At 32.7% G+C, this 21437-nt stretch overlaps 1 long non-coding RNA gene across 2 annotated transcripts; it reads left to right on the top strand.

Annotated features, from left to right (window-relative positions):
* The first annotated feature begins 550 nt into the window (after positions 1-550).
* Positions 551-6033, top strand: LOC142621253 (uncharacterized). 2 transcript variants are annotated; one of them, XR_012841736.1, is made up of 6 exons: positions 551-766; positions 873-927; positions 1279-1430; positions 1855-1940; positions 3409-3505; positions 5724-6033. It is a non-coding gene; the product is annotated as an uncharacterized LOC142621253 (long non-coding RNA). The 2 variants fall into 2 exon arrangements; XR_012841734.1 differs by lacking the exon at positions 1279-1430.
* The last annotated feature ends 15404 nt before the right edge of the window (positions 6034-21437 follow it).

Here is a 21437-nt window from a genome sequence, read left to right as displayed (position 1 = left end):
ATTGAATTTCATTGATACTATAGCCTTAAAGTTCAGTTTAACATACTTAAACTAAAAATTAAACAAAATCATAACATCAAAATAAGTTTTTATCAAACAATAATTTCAAGAACCATGCAGAAAACAAATTTCTAACAACATGGAATTATTGTCTATAACTCCAAAACTATGAACATGTTAAACAGATATGAAATGAAGATCGCTCTAATACCATTTGATGGAAATATGCATGTGCGCAGCGGAAAAATAACGAATCTACTTCATTCATAAAAGTTAACATATCTATATCTATATATATATAATAGACGAAGCTGAGAGAAAGTTGGTTCTTGCATTTAAGGACGTGCTGACAAATAGGATAACTGCCTATTTAAAATTCAGACACGTATACAGTTTTTTAAAAATGCAGCCGCACGTTACAACGCTTGGCTTTTTAAACCCTATCACATCTGCAATTAAAAGGCGATACATTGTATTGTTTAGCAAAGCTATAGCACCGTTTAAAAACCTTTTGTATAAAAGAAAAACTAACCGGTTAAAACACAATTAAAAGGGCTTACAATACTCCCAAAAAAAACTTGCGATGCTGAGAACGGAGAAAGATAGAGAGATCGAGAGATCAAAAACTGAAACCCAAATCAGACACCAATCAAGATGATGAAGGGTCGTACAGTCTCTTCCAATATCCCCAAACTCTCTCTCTCTCTTCTCACGAACCCTAATCTTTTTCTTCAAGAATATTCAATCCCTTCAATCCAGGCTATAGGTTTGTTCTTTAATTTAATCTTTTTCCAATTCAAGATTCACGTATTTGTTTCTTGCTCTCTATATTATTGTATTCCTCAAATTTTTAAAGTTTTTTGAAAAATCAGATTTGAATCGATCTTTGTCACGCCTCTACCTCCATCAGACCCGTACTCTCCAATGGTATGGATTTTGTTTTTTGGTTCTTTAAATTTGGGGTCAAATATGCTTTAGGTCTGGGTATTTTCGTTAGATTGGATTGAATTCACGTTGTTAATTTTCCTGTTTTGAATACTCTTTCTGTGTATATAGTTTACCAAATTCAGCCCACTTTCTTTCCATTTGCATGTTCCTTTCCAGAAAATCCAAAATCGCAAACCAATTTTGCCTCTTCAGAAATTGAAATGAACCCTCCTTTTTTATCAAGGAACAATAGCATCTCTTACAATCTAACCCATTTTGCAACTATCAAAATTTCTAAAAATGCATTTTTTTTTTTATATCTTTCATTGAACAAATTTGTTTTTTTGCTAGAGAGAGAGGGTTAGCGAGTTTTTTAGCTTAGTAGAGAGAGGAAAATCTGAAGACCACTGTCACTGTCAGGCCATTCTCCCGCCATTGTACGATTTAAAAAATACAATGATGGGGTTATTTGACAATGAATTGGGCCAGAATAGATTTTATTGGTAAGATCATATACATATTCTAATCCTGCAAAATGTGTTTAGTTGTTTGTTGTTGTATCTATGATGTTACTAAATTGGACCCGATTTGAATTTTTGGGTTTCTTTGACTGCAAATAAAAGTTTGCACTGTTCTACATATTTGTTTTTATTGCAATCCACATGTTCGATGAAATCCCTCTTAGACTTAATATGTGATGTTTGGGTTCAATTTTCTCCACCCCATATCGTGATAAATATAAATGATTTATTCATTTATCAACAATGAATATGAACAAAAGTTTAGAAGGATAAAGTCTAGAAGATATCAGCATGGTGGGTAAAATGAATTATGAACCAAATGTGATGCAAATGGTAATATTACATAACATGTACACAGTTATTTTTTTTTTCCATAGCTATGTGATGATGTGCTTACTTATTGCAGATAGTGTTGCACCACAATTTCAAATGAATAAGCAACAATCCTCCAAGAACTTCTCAGGCATTTCCTACCCGAACATCAACCCAACTGTATGTAATTGATGGTCTTTACGTTGAAAATATTGTTCTAATGGTAATGGTAACTACATTTTAGTTACATGCTTACAAACTGTTTGGTAAAATTATAATGTTGCTTTTATTCTAAAATTTCATTTTATATTGTTCATTATACTTTAGGCCAAATTAGTTAATTGCAAAATGATCAAATGTATGGGAAAGAGTCTTCCCTAGAAGATTGTAGAGAGCCCTTTCAACTCTATGTGCCAAATGGCAAAACCTGGAAATTTCTAAAGCCAAAAAACTAAGGCATTGAGTTGCTTTGGGCAAAGCAAAAATTGACTAAAAGCCAAAAGCACTTTTGCTTTGTTCACGAACTAATCTCTGATCCTTTTGCAACAAACCTTGCATATGACCTAAGATGGTTTTAGATTTCAGTCTACCCCAAAGATTAAGTTTTCTTGACTCTAAGGTATTTCAGTTGTAATTGGTGGTGTCTCTGTAAATGAGAGTTTCAATTTCAAATGGTGTTTTTATATTTATGGTTTGTCGTCTCTTGCATTTTCCCCACCAGTGTTTGTAATGTTTGAGTTGCTATTGTAGTAAATTACCTATAACCATTATGTTTTATTTTTTTTTGAATTATTATATACAAAATAGAGCATAAAATATTTCTTTATGCTGTTAAATTTAAGTTTGGTATTTATACACGTTCAAAATTTGTAATGGTCCATTTATATAAACCTGCAATGTTTTTTAATTTTAGATAATTATACTTAATTACCTGGCACACAATTACATGTTTTATAGGATCTTAGTTTCTAGCATCTCATTTATGTTGACTCTTCTCAGGAATTCTGTATTTACAATGACATATTTTCCCCCAAATGTTAATGCAAATCAGTCATCCCTGACTTATAAGACCTTTGGCTACTGCACTAGCACTGCCCAATATATATATATATGTGTGTGTGTGTGTGTATATATATATATAAATATATATTTCTAAAATCTATGTGTTTTGAGTAGTTGATAGGCTAAATCTAGAAAATTTAGAGTACGTTTTATGGAATTCCTCATAGAAGCTTTGTTGTTTTCTAAAATAAATTTGTTGTTTGGTGTTTATTTCCCTATTTGATGCAGAAAGCTAAATTTATTTTATAAACAATTATTCTTTTTTCCTTCTATAATGATTTTAATCAGATAAGAAAGATCTTATTTTGTAGTTAATATTTTCAATTGTGCTGCATACTAAAGAATTATGTTCTTCCATCCTTTATAAAGACAAACCATGTCATCATTTATGACATTAGTAATAAAAACGATCGATTGATATTGATCTTAATTCAAATGTTATAAATACTGCCTTACCTTATGACAATAGTAAGCTAGAAGTTCATTTGTTATTTTTTTTTTGTAGATTCTTACAATCATGGACCAACAAAATTAGTGATTTGCTATTTGCTCCAAAGTTAACGTTGATAGCATTATTGATGTGTAGGTGTAGAATAAAGTTTTAAACACCCAAAAGTGGATATGGTAGGCAAAATTACCATCATGCAATTGCTGCTGAATAGCTGCCAAACTTAAATCCTTTTGTAAGTTTTTGCTTCCTTCTAATTTACTTCTTCTATATGATTTGTAAAAAAAATTTGGGATTGTTAAATGATCATCATCCCATTTTTGTTATATCTGTGGCCTTTTGTAATTTTCTGTCACTGAATTATAAACAAAGTTTTGAATGTGTTTATATCTATAATTATTTATAGCTATGAATTTATTTTCTTATGCTCAACCTCTACCATTCCGATACAAAGAATTATTGTAGTTCTTTGTTTTTATGGATCATATTGTTTGAGTTTTGTATTTTGGTTTATTATCATTCATTGTTTTCGTAATTTTCTATTAAGGTTTGTGCCTATGAAAAACTTTTTGAACAATTTGGTGGGTTATTCCTATGAAAAGCATGATAACTATGAGTTTTGAACTACTAATTGCTTATCCAGAAAACTCTATTAGATATATACAGATAAGGAAGAGTTTCTTAGAAAAGAAAATTAGAGTTTAAATGAGAACTTATATCCAAAAAAATTGCCACTGCCAGTAAAGGTTTTTATTTATTATTTTTTTATTATGGGTTGTAGGGCTAAGAAAGTTGAGAGTTATGGCACAAACATGAGTTATGAAAACAAGTTTGAGTGATTGCTTACATGTGAAGAGTATTAAAATAATGATGAGGTGTTTGGCTCAGTTATTGTGGCTGTGATTTACTTATTTGTTCACAGTCAAGATTGTCCAATATATTTTAGAAGAAAGAAAGTATAGAAAAGACAAAGACAAGCTGAATGTCAAAGGGTTCAAGTGAGGTTTGACATGCATTGTAAAACAGGTGGTGAAGATTAGCTCTTTTTTAGTAGGATTTCTAGATGTTTCTTGCATGTTTATAAAGCTTGCCAAGGTGGTGAAGGAAAATTTTTAATTATTCAAGTAGGACGTAATTTTTGTTATAAATGGGTTTTAATTTTGAATGGAGTTTCAATGTAAAGAAGACATGTCTGTAGTTGGGTATGACGATAATGATGATGGTGGTGGCAACAATGTTCCCTCATCAAGTAGTTTTCTCATCTTATTATTGCAATTTTTTGCCAAAAGCACTGTTTTTCACCCTAAAAAAATCTGATTGTGATTTTTTTTTCCCAGCTAGCCTGGATTCCTTATGTTAATACTTACATACCATTCATGTTGGGTTGGCTGTGTTTGGTTTCAGAAATATTGGAGTAATGTAATGTACTATTGGATTGGTTTTGATTAAGGTATTTGGGTGAGAATTCATTTTGTTGTGGATCATTAACCAAATCCAAATTAGTTTAGGTTGTAATGAAACTGTAAGTAGTATGTCAGTATAGACTTTTTTAATATTAAATAATCACATAAGAACTTTTGCGGTGGAATATAGACTCAACAAGTCTATGTGCTTAGTGCTCTGTACCTTAAGTGATCAAATAGTGATCACCTTAGTTTTTACAGAATAATTAAGCATAATCCTCACGTGAAGCTTTTTGTGTGTGTGTTTCTTTTGGACAGTAAAATATATTTTACTGTGAAGGATACTTTGATGAACGTTTTGTTAATTTTTTTTTTATAATCTTTTTTATATAGGTTAGGGAAGAGTTTTAGACTTGCTTTTTTTTTTTTTTTTTTTTTTTCCAGCTAAAAGTACTTGCCTCTTTGTAGTAAAAAAAAATTTCTGCTGAGGTTTTGGACTTTCTTACTATCAAGGATACTTTGATGAATGTTTCTTTCATTTTTTTTTCCTCTTTTTTATATAGGTTAGGGAAGAGTTATAGACTTGCATTTTCTTTTCTTTCCTTTTTTTTCAGCTAAAAGTACTTGCCTCTTTGTAATAAAAAAATTTCAGCTGAGGTTTTGGACTTTCTTTCTTCAAGCCAGTGAGTTAGGCTACTTAGATTTGGTGCAAATGTGAGTTGGGTGTTTTGTCATTTGATGGATTGTCTTGAATGTGTTTGATTATTGTTGTCAATTAGACTCACATTAGAGTTGTGAATGAGATTTACACTACTTTGACTCAAAAGAACAAAAAGCCAAGCCATCTCTCAAAAGTCTTTTTAAAGAACAGAGAATGCCAAGAAGAAATTTGCACTTGACCATAAATTAGGATTTAATATTGGATTACTTCAAAGAATTATGTATACTATTTAATCTATCCTTTGGAATTTTTTTCCCAGTTTCAAGCTTCTTTTTTTTCCTTCTTCCTTGGGTAAACAATATTGAACTTCTTCTTTTCTTTGTTTGCAGCTTCATCCTGATGCCAAACTCAGTATTTACTGCCAAAATCAAAGTTTGTGAGGGAATTTGTAGCTTGAAAGTGGATGGATTTATTTCATCTTTGATTACTATGTTTTTAGTTATTTTAATTTTTCGACTAAGTCAATATAGTGCATTTAATTGTATTGTGGTTGTTGAATCAGTTTATATATCTGCTTGAATGCATCAAAATTTTCCTTATAATGTCTATTGAATTTTGCATAAGAGTTTGTATCATGACTATAATGTAGTGATGTCAAATATGGATCACCAGTTTTTTCATATTTTCAAGGTAAATTTTTAAAGCAGTAAAGCGCAATCTTGATATAGAAGTTTGATAATCTTATACAAGTTGTTTTGGTATTGCATGTCATATTATATAGGCTATTGTTTTCTTCTCATCATCTATTGAGTTTTTTTTTTTTTTTTTGAGAAAATCTTTTGAGTAGTTGAATGCATGTTCAGTTGCTTAATGGAACACTATGGTGTTTTACCCAAGAAATATGATAAGTTAAGACACTTTGTTTTTTTGAAACAGTATTCCATGGTTCAGATATACAGATGTAACAATCTAAATTTTTCTTTCCATTTCTTCTCCTCTCCTCTCTTCACTTTTTTTTTTTTTTTTTTAAGAAACATAATGATATCAAATTCTTATAACTTTATTACTTCTAATGAAACCATTTTTACAATTATACAGAGGTTATCATTTTCACCTCTTCTATCTTTTGAAAAAAAATCATTTCCAAGGAGGAAATTATAAATGAAACTCATGATCAGATAAAAAAAATTTGTTAACAAGCTTTTACATTGAGAGGCGATCTGAAAGAAAATGGCATGAAAGGGAAAATAGTTTACAAAATAAACTTACCCAGGTTAGGAAATCTAGGGAAATGGTCATTGCTGAAAAAAGGGAAAAAAAAGGAGGGATAGAACGACATTAAACTATAATTTGTGTATACAGCAATTGTACACTATCTTTCTCATAATATATACTAATGATGTACAAGATATCTCAGATTTAGTAGTAAGCAGAAAATTACTAATTTTGCGAAAATCTTAGCGTCAAATATTTTGTGCTTCTGACCGTTCATTTACTTAATTAATGACTTTTCAAGCACTTTAAAAATTGATTTTATTAGCCAAATTTCTCTTATACTTATGAGATTTCATATGATCCCGCGCTTAGCGCGGGTTAAACACTAGTACTAAATAAGTTTCAGAACTTAAGAACAAGAGAGTGTACCTTGGAGTGGTGAATTTCAAAACTGAAGATCCAAATCGCTTGGGAACACTTTCAATCTTCACTCCAATTCCTCTAACGCCCAAGATATGTGGTCTCTCAATCAGTTCTAAAGGGAGAATGTCAAAGTATCTAATACTTACATACACCACTTCACAATAGTGTTCTTCCAAAATTCTCTACAGAAAATTCTGTATGTTTTTCCCTTTATGTCTAACCGATTATCTAATTAGGCTGGTCTTTTAGGCATTTCCAATTGGGCTTGAGTGTGTGGCTTGGAGTGGGACTGAGTGAGACTAAAATGGACCAATAAGACACTAGCTCCAATGGGCCTTGAGCTTTTTTGTCAACTCTTGACAAGTCCAAAGTTACCATTAACTATATTTAATACCACTATATAAATATAGTTGCACTCTAGGCCTTATCTATAAATTATATCCCAATACTTTATTATACATGCAACCCCTTCATAAAATATTCGCAGTAAGACAAAGTCACAAATGTAGACTGTCACTTTGTAAATTACTACATCTTATCCTTGAGTACCCGATTTAATCCTTTAAGTTATTCATCATATATTTATGAAATCCAATCTCATAAATATATACTCTAGTAACTATTTACTAAATTAGTTAGGCCTAACATTCTGAATAACAAACTCATTAAACTTATCTCAAGGGAATATTTTGTATCTCCGTTAAGAGACTATGAATTCCATCTTGAGAATATATGTTCCATCAACATTAAATGTAGTTGCCCAACATACTGAGGTTTTGACCGTAACTTCAGATCTCACTCTTGATATATCAAAGCAACCTACACCTCATGATCAAGTCCATAATTCTCTTAGGATTAAGAGTTTATTTAAATATATCGTGAGTTTATTATTCATGTGACAGTCGTTAGGAGAATAATAAATCTCACACCGGTCCAGTTCAATATGTTTTAACTCTTAAAACATATCAACATATCAACTAGAAATCTCCATTTCCATGATCAAGACAAATCATCTTAGTTGATATGTTATAATCTTTGCAGATGAAATGCCTAATTTCATCACTAACTACGAACTAAAATTCTGAATTTACAAATAACTTGTGATTTATATCTTCTGTGACTTTTCACATAAATCACATACTATGCATCTCATGGACTATATGATAATGTCCCAATATTCATGTTACCATTATTTTAGATAATAGCAAAACAACTTTATTAAACACAACATTAAGTCATACATAATGTCATACATAGTATCATACAATAGGATTTAAGGGCACACATCCTAACAATAAGTACTGTTCCAAGTTATTTAGGGAATTGAGAAAAGAGAGTGAATTTCAGCAACGGTGTTGCCAAAATTCTAATAAAAGTATGAGAGAGAAATAGAAAAAGTGGGAGAGAGAAAATTTTGAATTTTGGTAATCTCATTTTCTCTCTCCCAAAGTGTTGTCCAAGCGAGTGAGTGCCCAAAGTGCTAGGTGAGTGCCCGAAGTAAAGGGAAACCAATTGTGGCAATGCCATTGCCGAAATAGAGGGAAAAAAATGTGCAATTGATTTGTGGCAATGCCATTGCTGAAATAGAGAGGGGAAAATTGTAACAATGGATTTGTGGCAATGGCATTACCGAAATAGAAGGAAAAAAAATGTGGGAATGGATTTGTGGAAATGGCATTGTTGAAATAGAAGGAAAAAAAAAAATTGTGGCAATGACATTGTCGAAATAGAAGGGAAAAAAAAGTACGTCCACAACATTTTTATTTTTACAATAGTTTTACAACAAATCATAAGTAGTTAGTTGTTGCTGATTTAAATTTGAACCTAACGCTAAGATTAGTTTTTTGCCCCAACAATAACAACTAGTAACAATCTATTGTTGCTGATTTAAATTTGAACCTAACGCTAAGATTAGTTTTTTGCCCCAACAATAACAACTAGTAACAATCTACCATTTATAATTTGTTGCGAAAATGTTGTCCAAATAAATAAAAATATATAGTAAACATATTATGGCAACCAAGTTGTTGAAAATGGAGGGAAAAAAAAGAGAGAATTGTGGCAACCAAGTTGCCGAAAATGGGAGGAAAAAAGAAAAAACAAAGTAAAAATAAAAAAGAAAAAAGAGAATTTGGTCAACCAAGTTGCCGAAAATGGGAGGAGAGAGAGAGAGAGAGAGAGAGAGAGAGAGAGAGATGTCCAGATAAAATAAAACTGTGGAGGAAGTCACTCACCTCACTTCTTCCCCTCTCCCTCTGACTCTTATTCGCTTCTCCATGTATTCTGGAATATATTCCTTGATCATTCCCAATAAAACCTAGTCTACTAATATGATGAATCTCTATAATGGATTCTGATTCTTTTTTATCTCTTCATTTCTCTCTTTGGTTATAAAAGAGGTGCACATCACTGAAGCATTGATTCTTATTTTCTACTCTTAAACAAAAGTACATTGATTCTTGTTCGAAGAAAAGTACATAAATATTCTTATACAGATTCTTATCCATGCATGAGAGAAATTTATGGAAGAAAAAATGATTGATGTGCACGGTGTAAACAAAAAAAAAAAAAAACTGAGAATTTTGTAGAGATTCTTTGTAGGATTTGGAAAGATTTATAAATGATTGATGTGCACTGTAAACAAAAAAAACAAAGACACTAAGATTTTTTCCAGAGATGATTTGTGTTGTATTTGGTAAATTTATATTAGTACAGTTTAAAGTACATAGATATTCTTATTCAAATTCTTATCATGCATGAGAGAAATTTATGAAAGAAAAATTGATTGTTGTGCACGGTGTAAACAAAAAAAAAAAACAGAGAATTTTACAAAGATTCTTTGCAGAGATTTATAAATGATTGATATGCATTGTAAAAAAAAAAAAAAAGACACTGAGATTTTTTGCAGAGATAATCTGTGTTGTATTTGGTCAATTTCTACTAGTACAGTTTAAAATCTAAGAATTTAACTTATACAAAACTTACATCCTATTTAAATAGCACTAATGCTACTTTAGTTTCCACGTTTCTTATTTTTCACTCTTTTTCCCCTAAAAATTCTATCAGCCTTCTTCTCCACTCTTATTCCCCTCATAATTCTATCAACCATTGTCAATTCATGCGTGCCATACATTCTACAAACAATTATAAGGAACAACACTTGAAAATACTTATCCATCTTTATCTCTTACACAGTGAATTACATCTCTTAAGTAGTTACTTTTCTTTTTATAATATTCATGTCGATATGTTTTAGGGGCATAGCTAAACATGAAAATTTTGTTTTTGTTAAATTATTTGTTCATGAAAATCTTGTTTTTGTATTATGTGTTTTGCAACATGAACTAATTTGTATGATATGTTTTAAATTATGTGTCTTGCCTAAAATTTCATATAGCAAAAATATATTTCAAAATTGACATAAATTTTCCTTAAAGAAATTCTTACTTTGTAAGCCTAAAATATACATGTATGCTATAAGAAACACCCCCCCCCCCCCCAAAATGTTAGTATATGCTCCTAAATAAAAAATCTAAGTTTTAGGTATAATAATAATAACGAAAATTGTACGATATTATAAATATTTATCTATTATTGTATGAATGCATGAGAAATATAATCTGTCTTGTTTTAGAAGAAGCAAAATGAAGAGTTATAAAAATAATTTACGTAACCATAACAGATTATTCTAAATAATTTTAACTACTATGATAAACAATAATAAATTATTAGTGAACCAATCCTCTTTAATAGAATTCTCTCAGCTCTAGCTATTTAAACATTGAATATTTTTAATAGATTACCTTCTTGTATTGCATTTTAATGGTTGTGTAGTGTTAATATATTAATACTACTTTTATGTTTTAGTGTGAATGACAGAAAAGTTGATCATTTTTCTCATCCATTCTGGTGGAATAATTAAACATGACGAAAATGAGGTTTATTATGAAGGGCCATCTCCTTCTATGCTTCCATTAAGCCGGGGTGTGACATTTGAAGATCTATGTGATAAAGTAGTATCCACGCTTTATATAAACAGAGAAGATTCAAAACTTACTATTTGGTATAAATTTCCTTTTCAACGTCATCCACATCCTGTGAATTACAAGCAAGTTTTGGTAAAAGATGATAATAGTGTCAATGTAATATTCGATATGTTAGGCTGCCAATATGGTTTTGGAGGTGCAGAGTTGTATGTGGGTGTGAAGCCTATAAGAAGCCACCGAGATGTTTTTCCCATTCGATATGCCAACGAAGGACTGAGTGCATCATTTAGTTATTCACATGGCAGGCACTTTCATGATCCATATGCCACTCATATTGGTCATTATTCTGAAGATGTGGCTTGTTCCCTAATCAACATTGGTGGTGCTGACTATCATGCTCCATATACCCATGTTGCAACTGAGGACCAACATGCTCTTTATTGGCCAATAAACACCAGTGATGCTGACTTTGATAATCCAACTGAGCATGTCGCACCAGAATTTGAAGCTCAGTATGACCAAACCGCCACTTAAAGAGCTGCTAATGATCCCAATGATACACATCGCATAGCTGCTACTACTAAAAATGCGATCCATACATTATCAAAAAGGATGCGAGCCATGGATAGTGATGACCAACTTGATAACGACGAGGTCCTTAATGATGTTGGAGATGAACAGGAGCTTCCCAATGAACCTAATCATGAAAGCAGTCCAACAATGGTGTTCCATCAACCTTCATCACTAAGCTTTTCACAGAACACGTGGGATAATATGATTGATCAAACCCTACCATCTGAAAAGCCTATTCAGAGTACTTGGGACCCTACTTAAGAGTTTTATGTGGGCTTGCTTTTTGCTGATAAGGATGAACTACAAGCTGCTGTTAAACAATATCACATCAAGAGGAACCAAACATTTAGTGTAAAAGAGTCAGATCCAGCATGTTGGTCTGTACGTTGCGAACATTGTTCTTGGCGTCTTCGAGCATGCTTCCGGGCTACACATGGGTTCTTTAAGGTTAGGAAATACAATGGTTCACACACATGTACAGAGTCCACGCTCACACAAGATCATGAGCAATTAGACATCCATATTATTGAGAAAGAGTTGAGGGATATTGTCAAAAATGATCCAAACATAAGGATTTCTTCGCTTCAATAGAGTCTTTACAATAAGTACCAATACCGGCCTTCTTATTTTAAGGTGTGGGAGGCGAAACAAAAGGCAATTGGTTAAGCATTTGGTGATTTAGACAAATCTTACCAATTATTGCAAAAATGGTTGAAACCTTTGACTGATTCAAACCCAGGCAACAGGGTTATTTGGAGAACAGTACCTGCTACTGTGCCATGCTGTGCCATATTCGAGAGAGTGTTCTGGGCTTTTGGTCCATCAATTGAAGGTTTTCAACATTGTAAGCCAGTGATTAGTATAGATGGAACTTTCCTATATGGTAAGTACAGAGGTAAGTTATTCATTGCATCAACATGGGATGGTGACAATAGATTTTTTCCACTTGCCTTTGCCATTGTGGAGGAGGAATCTAATGATAGCTGGTATTGGTTTTTGCGTTGTATTCATAATAATGTCACTAATCAAGATGAGTTATGTGTCATATCTGATCGTTACTTTGGTATAATGTCAATGATACAAGTTATATGTGAATCAACACATTGGTATTATCATTTTTGCCTTCGCCATGTGGCTAGCAATTTCAATCAAAAAATTGGGAATAAAAACTTGAAAGCTATGGTAATGTGGGTAGGCATGGAGAATCAACTACGAAAGTATCAAATAACCAGGGATAGAATTACTCAATTAAATGCAGGTGGCGATAAGTATTTAAGGGAACTACTGGTGCAGAAGTGGACATTAGCATACAATGGCGAACATCGTTATGGGGCAATGACCACAAATTTGTCTGAAAGCTTCAACGATTTTCAAAAGAGTGCTAGAAATCTGCCCATAACTGCATTAGTTGAGCTTACATACTACCATTGTGTAGCCTACTTTGTCGATCGGTATACTAAGGCACACGCAGAGATTACAGCCGGTGAACTCATTACAACCTATGCAAAGAATAAATTCAATAAATGGGAAAAAAAAGGCACCAAAGCATTTAGTTACTATGTTCAGTCATGAAGATGGTCTGTTTGAAGTCAGAACACCAATAAACCCTAACTCTGCATATAGGGGTAACCATTGTCATGAAGTAATTTGAGGCAGAGCACTTGTAGTTGTCAAAAATGGCAAGTTTATAAGATTCTGTGCTCACATGTCATTGCCGTGTATAAATATCAAGGCATCTCTGCAATGCGATATATCGACCGCTACTACTGTTTGGAAGAACAAATTGCTTGTTATGCACCTAGATTTTGCATGGTTCGAAACAGTGTACATTGGAATGAGCGTGATTTCCTGGTCTTGTATCCTATTATCAAGCTGTGCCGTACGAATGGTCAACCAAGATCCACTCGGCTTCTAAATGAAATGGATTTAGGGACAGAGCATCAACTAAGGCCATTGTGCAGCCTCTGTAGGCAAGAAGGCCATAACAAAAGAACATACCCCACTTGAACTGTGGCTGGCTCCACTAGTGGCCAAACTGAATGACCCAACATAAGTATTTAATCTACTTCAGTGGATTGGTTGGACTGTTTTTTTTTAGGAGTTAGACCATATTGTTAGTTTGTATTATTTGATAGAACAAGTTGGTACTAATTCCATATGCTACGATGTTTTCTATCACTACAAGTTGGATTGGGGTGTATGTTTATTTTTTATTTTTTGTGTGTGTGTTGTGTATTATAGTTTAGGGGTTCAATAACATCTTAAAATATATATACTTTTAATGGAGTGCTTGGGTCTTTTACCATGTTTAAAAGCTTCAAATAAGGAAAGAAATCAAAGGGCCACAATCTGAAGAGGAAAAATCAGATTTGAGCACTAATCAGTATTTTAGACGTATCTCTCTCCATAAAAATCCAATTGACTCAAGGATAGATGTGCTGGAACCATGACTTAAATATCTACAACTTTTATGTTTTGAGTGTTTTGAAATTCACAAGTTTTGAAGGCCGAAATTAACTCACAAGTTGCTGCTGTAAATTTGGACGAAAATTAGATGGTGAAACTTTTATTTTACTTTGACACTTTTACAAGGGTTTGGAAGAGAGGCTGTGAAGAACGAAAATAGAAATGTACACCACAATAGCCATCATGCAAAGGAAAAAAGATCAACTATAAAAATAGAAGTTTGACACCTTTTTTTTTCACCTATTCTGCGCCTCCAGTTATGGCTACACATATAGATTTTATATTGGATTTGTAGGATTGGACAATTATATTAAATAGATGTATGATTAGATTAATTAGGCACTAATTTCAAATACCAAAATATGTGTACACATTTCTTATTTTTGCAAAGGTCTTACGGTTAGTAGTATAACGTGATATGTATACTATCTAGGCAAAATATTTTTTGCTACAATGATGCATAAACAATGATAATACTTTAACATATTTTTAATTAACAACCAAGCCATATTGATTAGTGATTTCCACGATGGGGTATATGAAGTTTTTGTTGTATTCCACAACATGGAGGATGCCTATTTGCTCGTTAAGGGTACCTTCGTGCTTGCACAGGACTTTTCCCCATACACCTTGGTTGTGTTCTAATATCAAAATCTGTTTGATAATTACCACCTTCATCACTTTCATTATCTGATGACACCTCCATATCTTCTACATTTTCTGCATCTTCCTCAAAGTCTGTTACAGAGGCCTCTTCCTCAGAGTTCAGAGCACATGCCCATGTATTTGGTGGTGTGCAGAAATCACCAACATGAGGGGATGGTTGGGAAGGTTGTTCATAGCTAAACTAGCTATCTTGGCCATAATTGTATTGCGCTGAATAGGATAGAGGTGGCAATGGATGATAAGAGGGAGGTGTTGAACTAGGCTGGAGATAATGGTTATAGCTAAACAAACCCTCAAATCCTTGTCCTATGGAAGTGGATGATCCAATATGTTGATATAAAGACATGTAGTACTTGTTGACATTAATTGGATTATACTCATTGAAGTTGGTAGGCTCTTTACGGGCAGATGTTGATGGCCCAGCTTAGGTAGAGGTGGATGGTCCAGCTTCATCATTTCTGCGTTGTCTACGCTGTCTTCCTTGGTGCCTCTGTTGTCACCTGAAGTGTGTCACCCTATTAGTAGGGACGGAGGAAATATCTGCTTCTATCGATAACTTCACTCGATTAAGGCCCTCTACTATTGCGGGAAGGACTTGTTGTGCGATCAGGTCAGTCCTCTCCTGGTTTGCAACATCCAAATTTAACATATTATTAATTTCAGTTTGCTGTCACATAAAAAGAAAAAGAAATTATTAGTGCAGTATTATTGAAAAAGCTAAAATAATAATTTGTTATCAATATTAGTGCAGTATTGAAAATGCTAAAATAATAACCTAGTACATATGGGCAGCCGCCTCTGATGTCGTGAATAAGTGAGCACGTTGCTAGTACCATGTTGTGTTGTCCACACCTACATGGAAATTATCATCCCCAACTACATTTTGAGCTCACTGGTTCCAAAGTCAGTAGTATTGTGCATGCTGCTTAAGCCAATCAACACCAGACTTTCCTGTCAACTTTACACAATGCACAGATTTATCAAAATTGTCCACTTTGGACATCTTTGCAATAACCCAAATTGTCGCATGACTCTTTCTAGATGGTAATACTCTACAATTTGGAAGCATAGCAATGGTGCTGTTGTAAGCCATATAAATTTTTCTGCAAGACACCATGAATGCAAATAATCATCGTACGGTGTCCAAACAACTTACGATTCCAATTACAATAACTATGTTATAATCGATTAAGACAATAATAAAACTAGTAAATTAAGCATTGATGTATTGTGACAACATTTATTACCTGTTCATTATTATGTGTGTCATGATTAGAACGGTACGCATGTACATGTAGAACATGCGTTGTTATGTGAGTAAACATTCTCTTGGTATCCCACCTATACACAATTAATGATTGCCACTTATTTTAGGGTTTGGAAGTATCAAGGATAAACGCTATAGTATACAATATTGTATAGAAATAGAAAGTAAATATTATACCTGCAACCGTATGGGTCATTACCATTTAAATTTACTGGATTTATTGGAATTGGGGTCAGATATGGAAGATGCTCCCACGCCCATAATTGTAATATGAAAACAGGACCTACAACCTCCGTGCTTTTTTTAATAGCAGTAGTACACAACTCTTTATAAAGGAAAGCAAGTGTGACACTACTCCAGCTATATTCCTTAGCTACACCAAAGTCCTCTAACAACTGGAGAAAGTAGCAATGCAATCTACTTTGGCTCTTATCTCCAAATAGTAAAGCCAAAACCTAGAACATGTATGGCCTAGCATACTGTTGGGTTTTTACAGCATTGGTACCCTCTGGTAGGTTTGAGAATGTATTCCTTGCCCATGTTATTTTAAGGCCACCATATGCCAATGCATTTGCAAGTGGTGTCACTCCAAGTAAATTCTAACAAACTATTCCCCATTACAAATTAGTGGGCCCGCATACTGCGTTGCCATCAATAGGCAATCCTGTAATGATTGCTACATCCTGTAGAGTGATCGACATTTCACAATTAGGTAGGTGAAATGTATGGGTTTCAAATCACCACCGCTCCACCAAAGACGTGATAAGACCCCAGTCAATATCTATATGTGATAGGTGGGTAACACGGTATAGTCTACATTGATGCAAAATATTGGGTGATACGCTCGCCTAACTGCGCGAGGGGGGGGTGCAAACAGTAGGGGTCGCACTTGTAAGGTGGAAACCTAAATTTTTTTTTAAAGAATGTACAATGTTATATTGCTAATGTTGAAATTATTTTCATGTAAATTGAATAATTGTAGGACATTAATAAATTTTGATCTTGCAACGTGCACTGCCTTCCATTACATCATTAGAGATGTGATATTGTTGTTGGGTTAGCAGAGAATGATCGAATGGTCTAGGCTCCATTTCAAATATATCTTACATTAAATGCTACAATGAGTTAAACCATGCAACGTCCATTACCTCTATATTAGTAGGAAATTGTCTATAAATCAAACTAAATTAACCTTTTTTTTTGGACTGAGATAACCTCTATAACATTAATGAATTGACAATAAAGTAATATTAAGATCTTGGTCAACCCTAAATTAAATAGAATATAAGAAATTAATCATAATCATACTCATACTCATAATTGGAATGGAATCAACCCTAAGAAACTAAGAAAATAATTTCCAATTAAATTAGGGGGCCGGGAAGCTTACTACAATTGCGATACGAAGTGAAGGAATGTAGGAATTATAGAGTGATACTTGCCAGAAAAGAAAGAAAGAACGAAAAAAAAAAAACATAATCAAATAATCATAAATATCTTTTAAAAACAAAAGAACAATAATAAAAAATAATAACATTAATATATAGTGACTACTACAGTTTTTTATGCTAAATATTAAATATAACTTACAATGCTTGTAGTTCATAATAAAATTGAAAGAAACTCAATTTAGTTATAACTATAATATACACAATAATTAGTATTATCTATAATATACACAATAATTAGTATTAGCTATAATATAACCATATATAATATTTACAATATATTAGCGTATAATATTTATAAAGCGTATAATTAATTTTTATACCAACTAAACTTTAAAGAATAAGAAACACAAATGTACGATTTATTGTACTAAATAAAAATAAAAATAATACACATACATATCTTTATTATAAACCAGCAAACATATTATGCAATATATTTTTTCCAAGTAATAAATGTAATAATTGATAATAACAAAGTAAAATTGATTATAAAAATATCACAATAATACAATTTATTACAATTTTTGTGGTCATATACTAATAATAACAATAAATAATTTCAAAATTAACAAAACACATACATAAATTTAATTAGAGAGTTGATATGCTTACCATAATTGTGATACCAACTAAAAGAGTGAGAATTATAGAGTGATACTTGCACAAAAAAAAAAACAATTAGATAATAATAAATAAACACAAAATAGCAACAATACTAAAAATGTTTGCAATCCTAACCATAAAAAATTCATTAATCTAAAACTTGAATAAAAACAACAACAACAACAACAATAATCATAATCATAATCGCATACAAACAATATTAACTAAACTTGAATAAAAACAACAACAACAATCATAATCATAATCGCATACAAACAATATTAACTACAATAATACATAATATTTTACAATGTATTAGCTTCTAATATTTACAAAGCATATATTTATACAATAATAATAAATCTGTTAATTTCTAGAGCTGTAAGTTTTTTAATAAGTAAAGCAAAAAAACTTACATTAACCCAAAACTTACAATCCTTAGTTGTGCACATTGAAGCAATGCGGAAGAGTAACTGAACAATCAGAAGAGATGCAAAGCAAAAGAGTAACTTTGTGAGGATATGTAATCCTTCATGAAGGGCACTTGCCTTTTATTAAGAAGAGGAGAAATAAAAAGACAAAAAAAAAAAAAAAATCTCTTGTTACGAAGAGGAGGAATAAAAAGTCAAAAAGAATCTCTAAGATAGATTTTAGGCGTGATATGGTTTTATTGGGAATGATTAATGAATATATTCCATGCAGAAAATAAGAATGGGAGGAAGAGGTGAATTGATTAGTTAATTGACTCCTCACAAGTACTTTTACAATATGAAATGAAAAAATATGACATACACACAAACCAGGTAAAAAAACTACTGAAAGATAAGAATATGTTTACTATATTTTTTTTTTGGACAACATTTTCGCAACAAATTATAAGTGGTAGATTGTTACTAGTTGTTATTGTTGGGGCAAAAAAATAATCTTAGCATTAGGTTCAAATTTGAACTAGCAACAACTAATCACCTATGATTTGTTGTAAAATTATTGTAAAAATAAAAATATTGTGGACGTACTTTTTTCCCCCTTCTATTTCGGCAATGTCATTGCCTATCCATTCTCACATTTTTTTTCCTTCTATTTCGGCAATGTCATTGCCACAAATCTATTTCCAAAATTTTTCCCCCTCTATTTCGGCAATGACATTGCTACAAATCAATTGCACAATTTTTTTTCCCCCTATTTTAGCAATGGCATTGCCACAATTGGTTTCACTTTGCTTCGGACACTCACTCACTTGGGCAGCAATTTGGGCCGCAGGAATTTTGGTAACGAGATTATCGAAATTCAAAATTTTCTCTCTCACTTTTTTTATTTCTCTCTTATACTTTTGTTAGAATTTCGGTAACATTGTTGCCGAAATTCACCCTCTTTTCTCAATTCTCTAAGTAACTTGCAACAATAGTTATAATGCAAATAAGCTCGAGGTTCGTGATATTCAGCCAAAAGACACTTATTATAATTTATAATTGGTTTTAAAAATTGAATCTGTTGTTTTGTTTGGAGAACGCTGAGAGTCGACAGCCGCTACCTATAGATAAGCAGAAGAAGTGGACAACACGTACAGCTCTCTCACAAGTCAGTAGTCGTCACTTTTGAATCAAAGCCGTCAACCTCGTGGACCTCTCACTACCTCATATTGGATTTGGATAGACCCACTCCTTTGTTTTTTAGGTCCCAAATCCCAATGCCCCGTTTGCCCTTCCAAAATCAATTAATGATAATAATATATATAGAGTTTCATTTACAACAACACGCAACTTATTATTTTGATTTATTATTTAGTTCCTTCTCAAAAAAAAAAAAAAAAAAAAGTAGTTGAGGGATAAGCTTATGATGATGTCACGTCATTCCTTCAAAAAAAAAAAATTATTTCATGTTATGTGTGCACCAAGTATTACATAGGGTATGTTTAAATACCGCTTATTAATGAAAACTGAAATTACTATAGTAAAATAATTTTTAAATATGTGAATAGTATTATAAGACCCAGTTTTAATTTTTTTTTTTTGAAAAAAGTAGTTTGCAAGTTCCGTGAACAATGCACGGAATCCACTAAAAATAAAAACACACAGCTGAAAAACGCAAAACGTGCTTCCCAAACGGAGGCTAAATGGTAAGCAACTTATATGGTCCTTCAACTAGTATGTCTTAGACTAGACTAGAACAATTTTGTCTTTTTTTGGGCAAAAATGATCCCACCCTAGTCCTAGTGTCAATTTTTTCCACTTAAGTAGGCATATTGTGAGACACAAATTAATCCACAAATTACTGAATTGAAAGAATTCTGATATCAAGGTGAAGAAGAATTCATCTAAAACATGGTTGTTTGAAACAACATTGCAACACTATTTTCCCTTTTTTTTTTTTTTAGGTGGTGTAGGGTTTCAAAAGCCACCAAAATATTGTTTGAGATTTGTTGGACATGAAAGCACTCTGGGATTCAGAGACCAGTTTAGGAAGGACTTTTTTGAGTCGGTTTGCTATGGTCTTAGATATAAGTTTGTAGATGACATTGCATACGCTAATGGGCGGAAGTCTTTGGCTTTTTCTAGGGATTTTATTTTGGGGATTAAAGCAATGAAAGTATGGTTAATATTTGGTGGCATGCGGCCTGACTTTAGGACAGAAAGTGCAGCAAATGTTACATCCTGCCCAATAGTGTTCCAATAAGATTTGTAGAAAAGAGGGGCATACCTTCTGGACTCGGACTTGTGTCCGATGACATTTGTTTCAGAGCTTGTTCTACTTCGAAAGCAGCATATTCTTTAGTCAGCTTGGCATTCATTTGAGGGTTGACCTTTGCTTCAATACCTTGTAGTATAGGTTCAAAGTTGGTGGGGTTGGATTAGGTAAAGAGATTCCCGAAACAGTCAACCATGGCCATCCCAATCTATATGTCCTCCACCACCACCGTACCATTATCTAGGACAAGCTTTGAGATGAAATTTCACCGATTCCATTGATTAGCTCTACTATGAAAATAGCTTGTATTTTGATCTCCTGCTTTTAGCCAACTAACTCGAGACCTTTGGCTCCACATACATTTTTTCTTTTGCCATTAGGTCGGCCACTTCGTTCCTAAGTATTCTCACCTGATCGTGATTAGCCCCGGCCATTGAGAGAGCTTCTGCTTGGGCAAGGAGTTTCTTTTTTTCTTGCAATAGTCCGTGAACATTGCCAAAAGACATTCTATTCCATGTCTGAAGGTTGGAGCGACATGCCTCCACTTTTCGGACCAATCTCTCCATAGGGTTTCCAAAAAAAAAAAACCCTCCCATGAATAGTGATCACACCTTCATAACTTTCATCTTTCATCCACATGGCTTCAAAACAGAAGGGACGACTTTTCTTATAAAGCTTGGAGTTTTCATCGTCAGAGCATAACCACAAAGGAGAATGATCAGAGAGAGTACTTGCAATATGGTGAACCCGAAACGTAGGAAACATGGC

Source organism: Castanea sativa, chromosome 12 (assembly GCF_040712315.1).
Source record: "Castanea sativa cultivar Marrone di Chiusa Pesio chromosome 12, ASM4071231v1".
Taxonomy (NCBI): domain Eukaryota; kingdom Viridiplantae; phylum Streptophyta; class Magnoliopsida; order Fagales; family Fagaceae; genus Castanea; species Castanea sativa.
The sequence above is the reverse complement of the archived record's forward strand: the minus strand, read 5'-3'. Positions and strand labels throughout refer to the sequence as shown.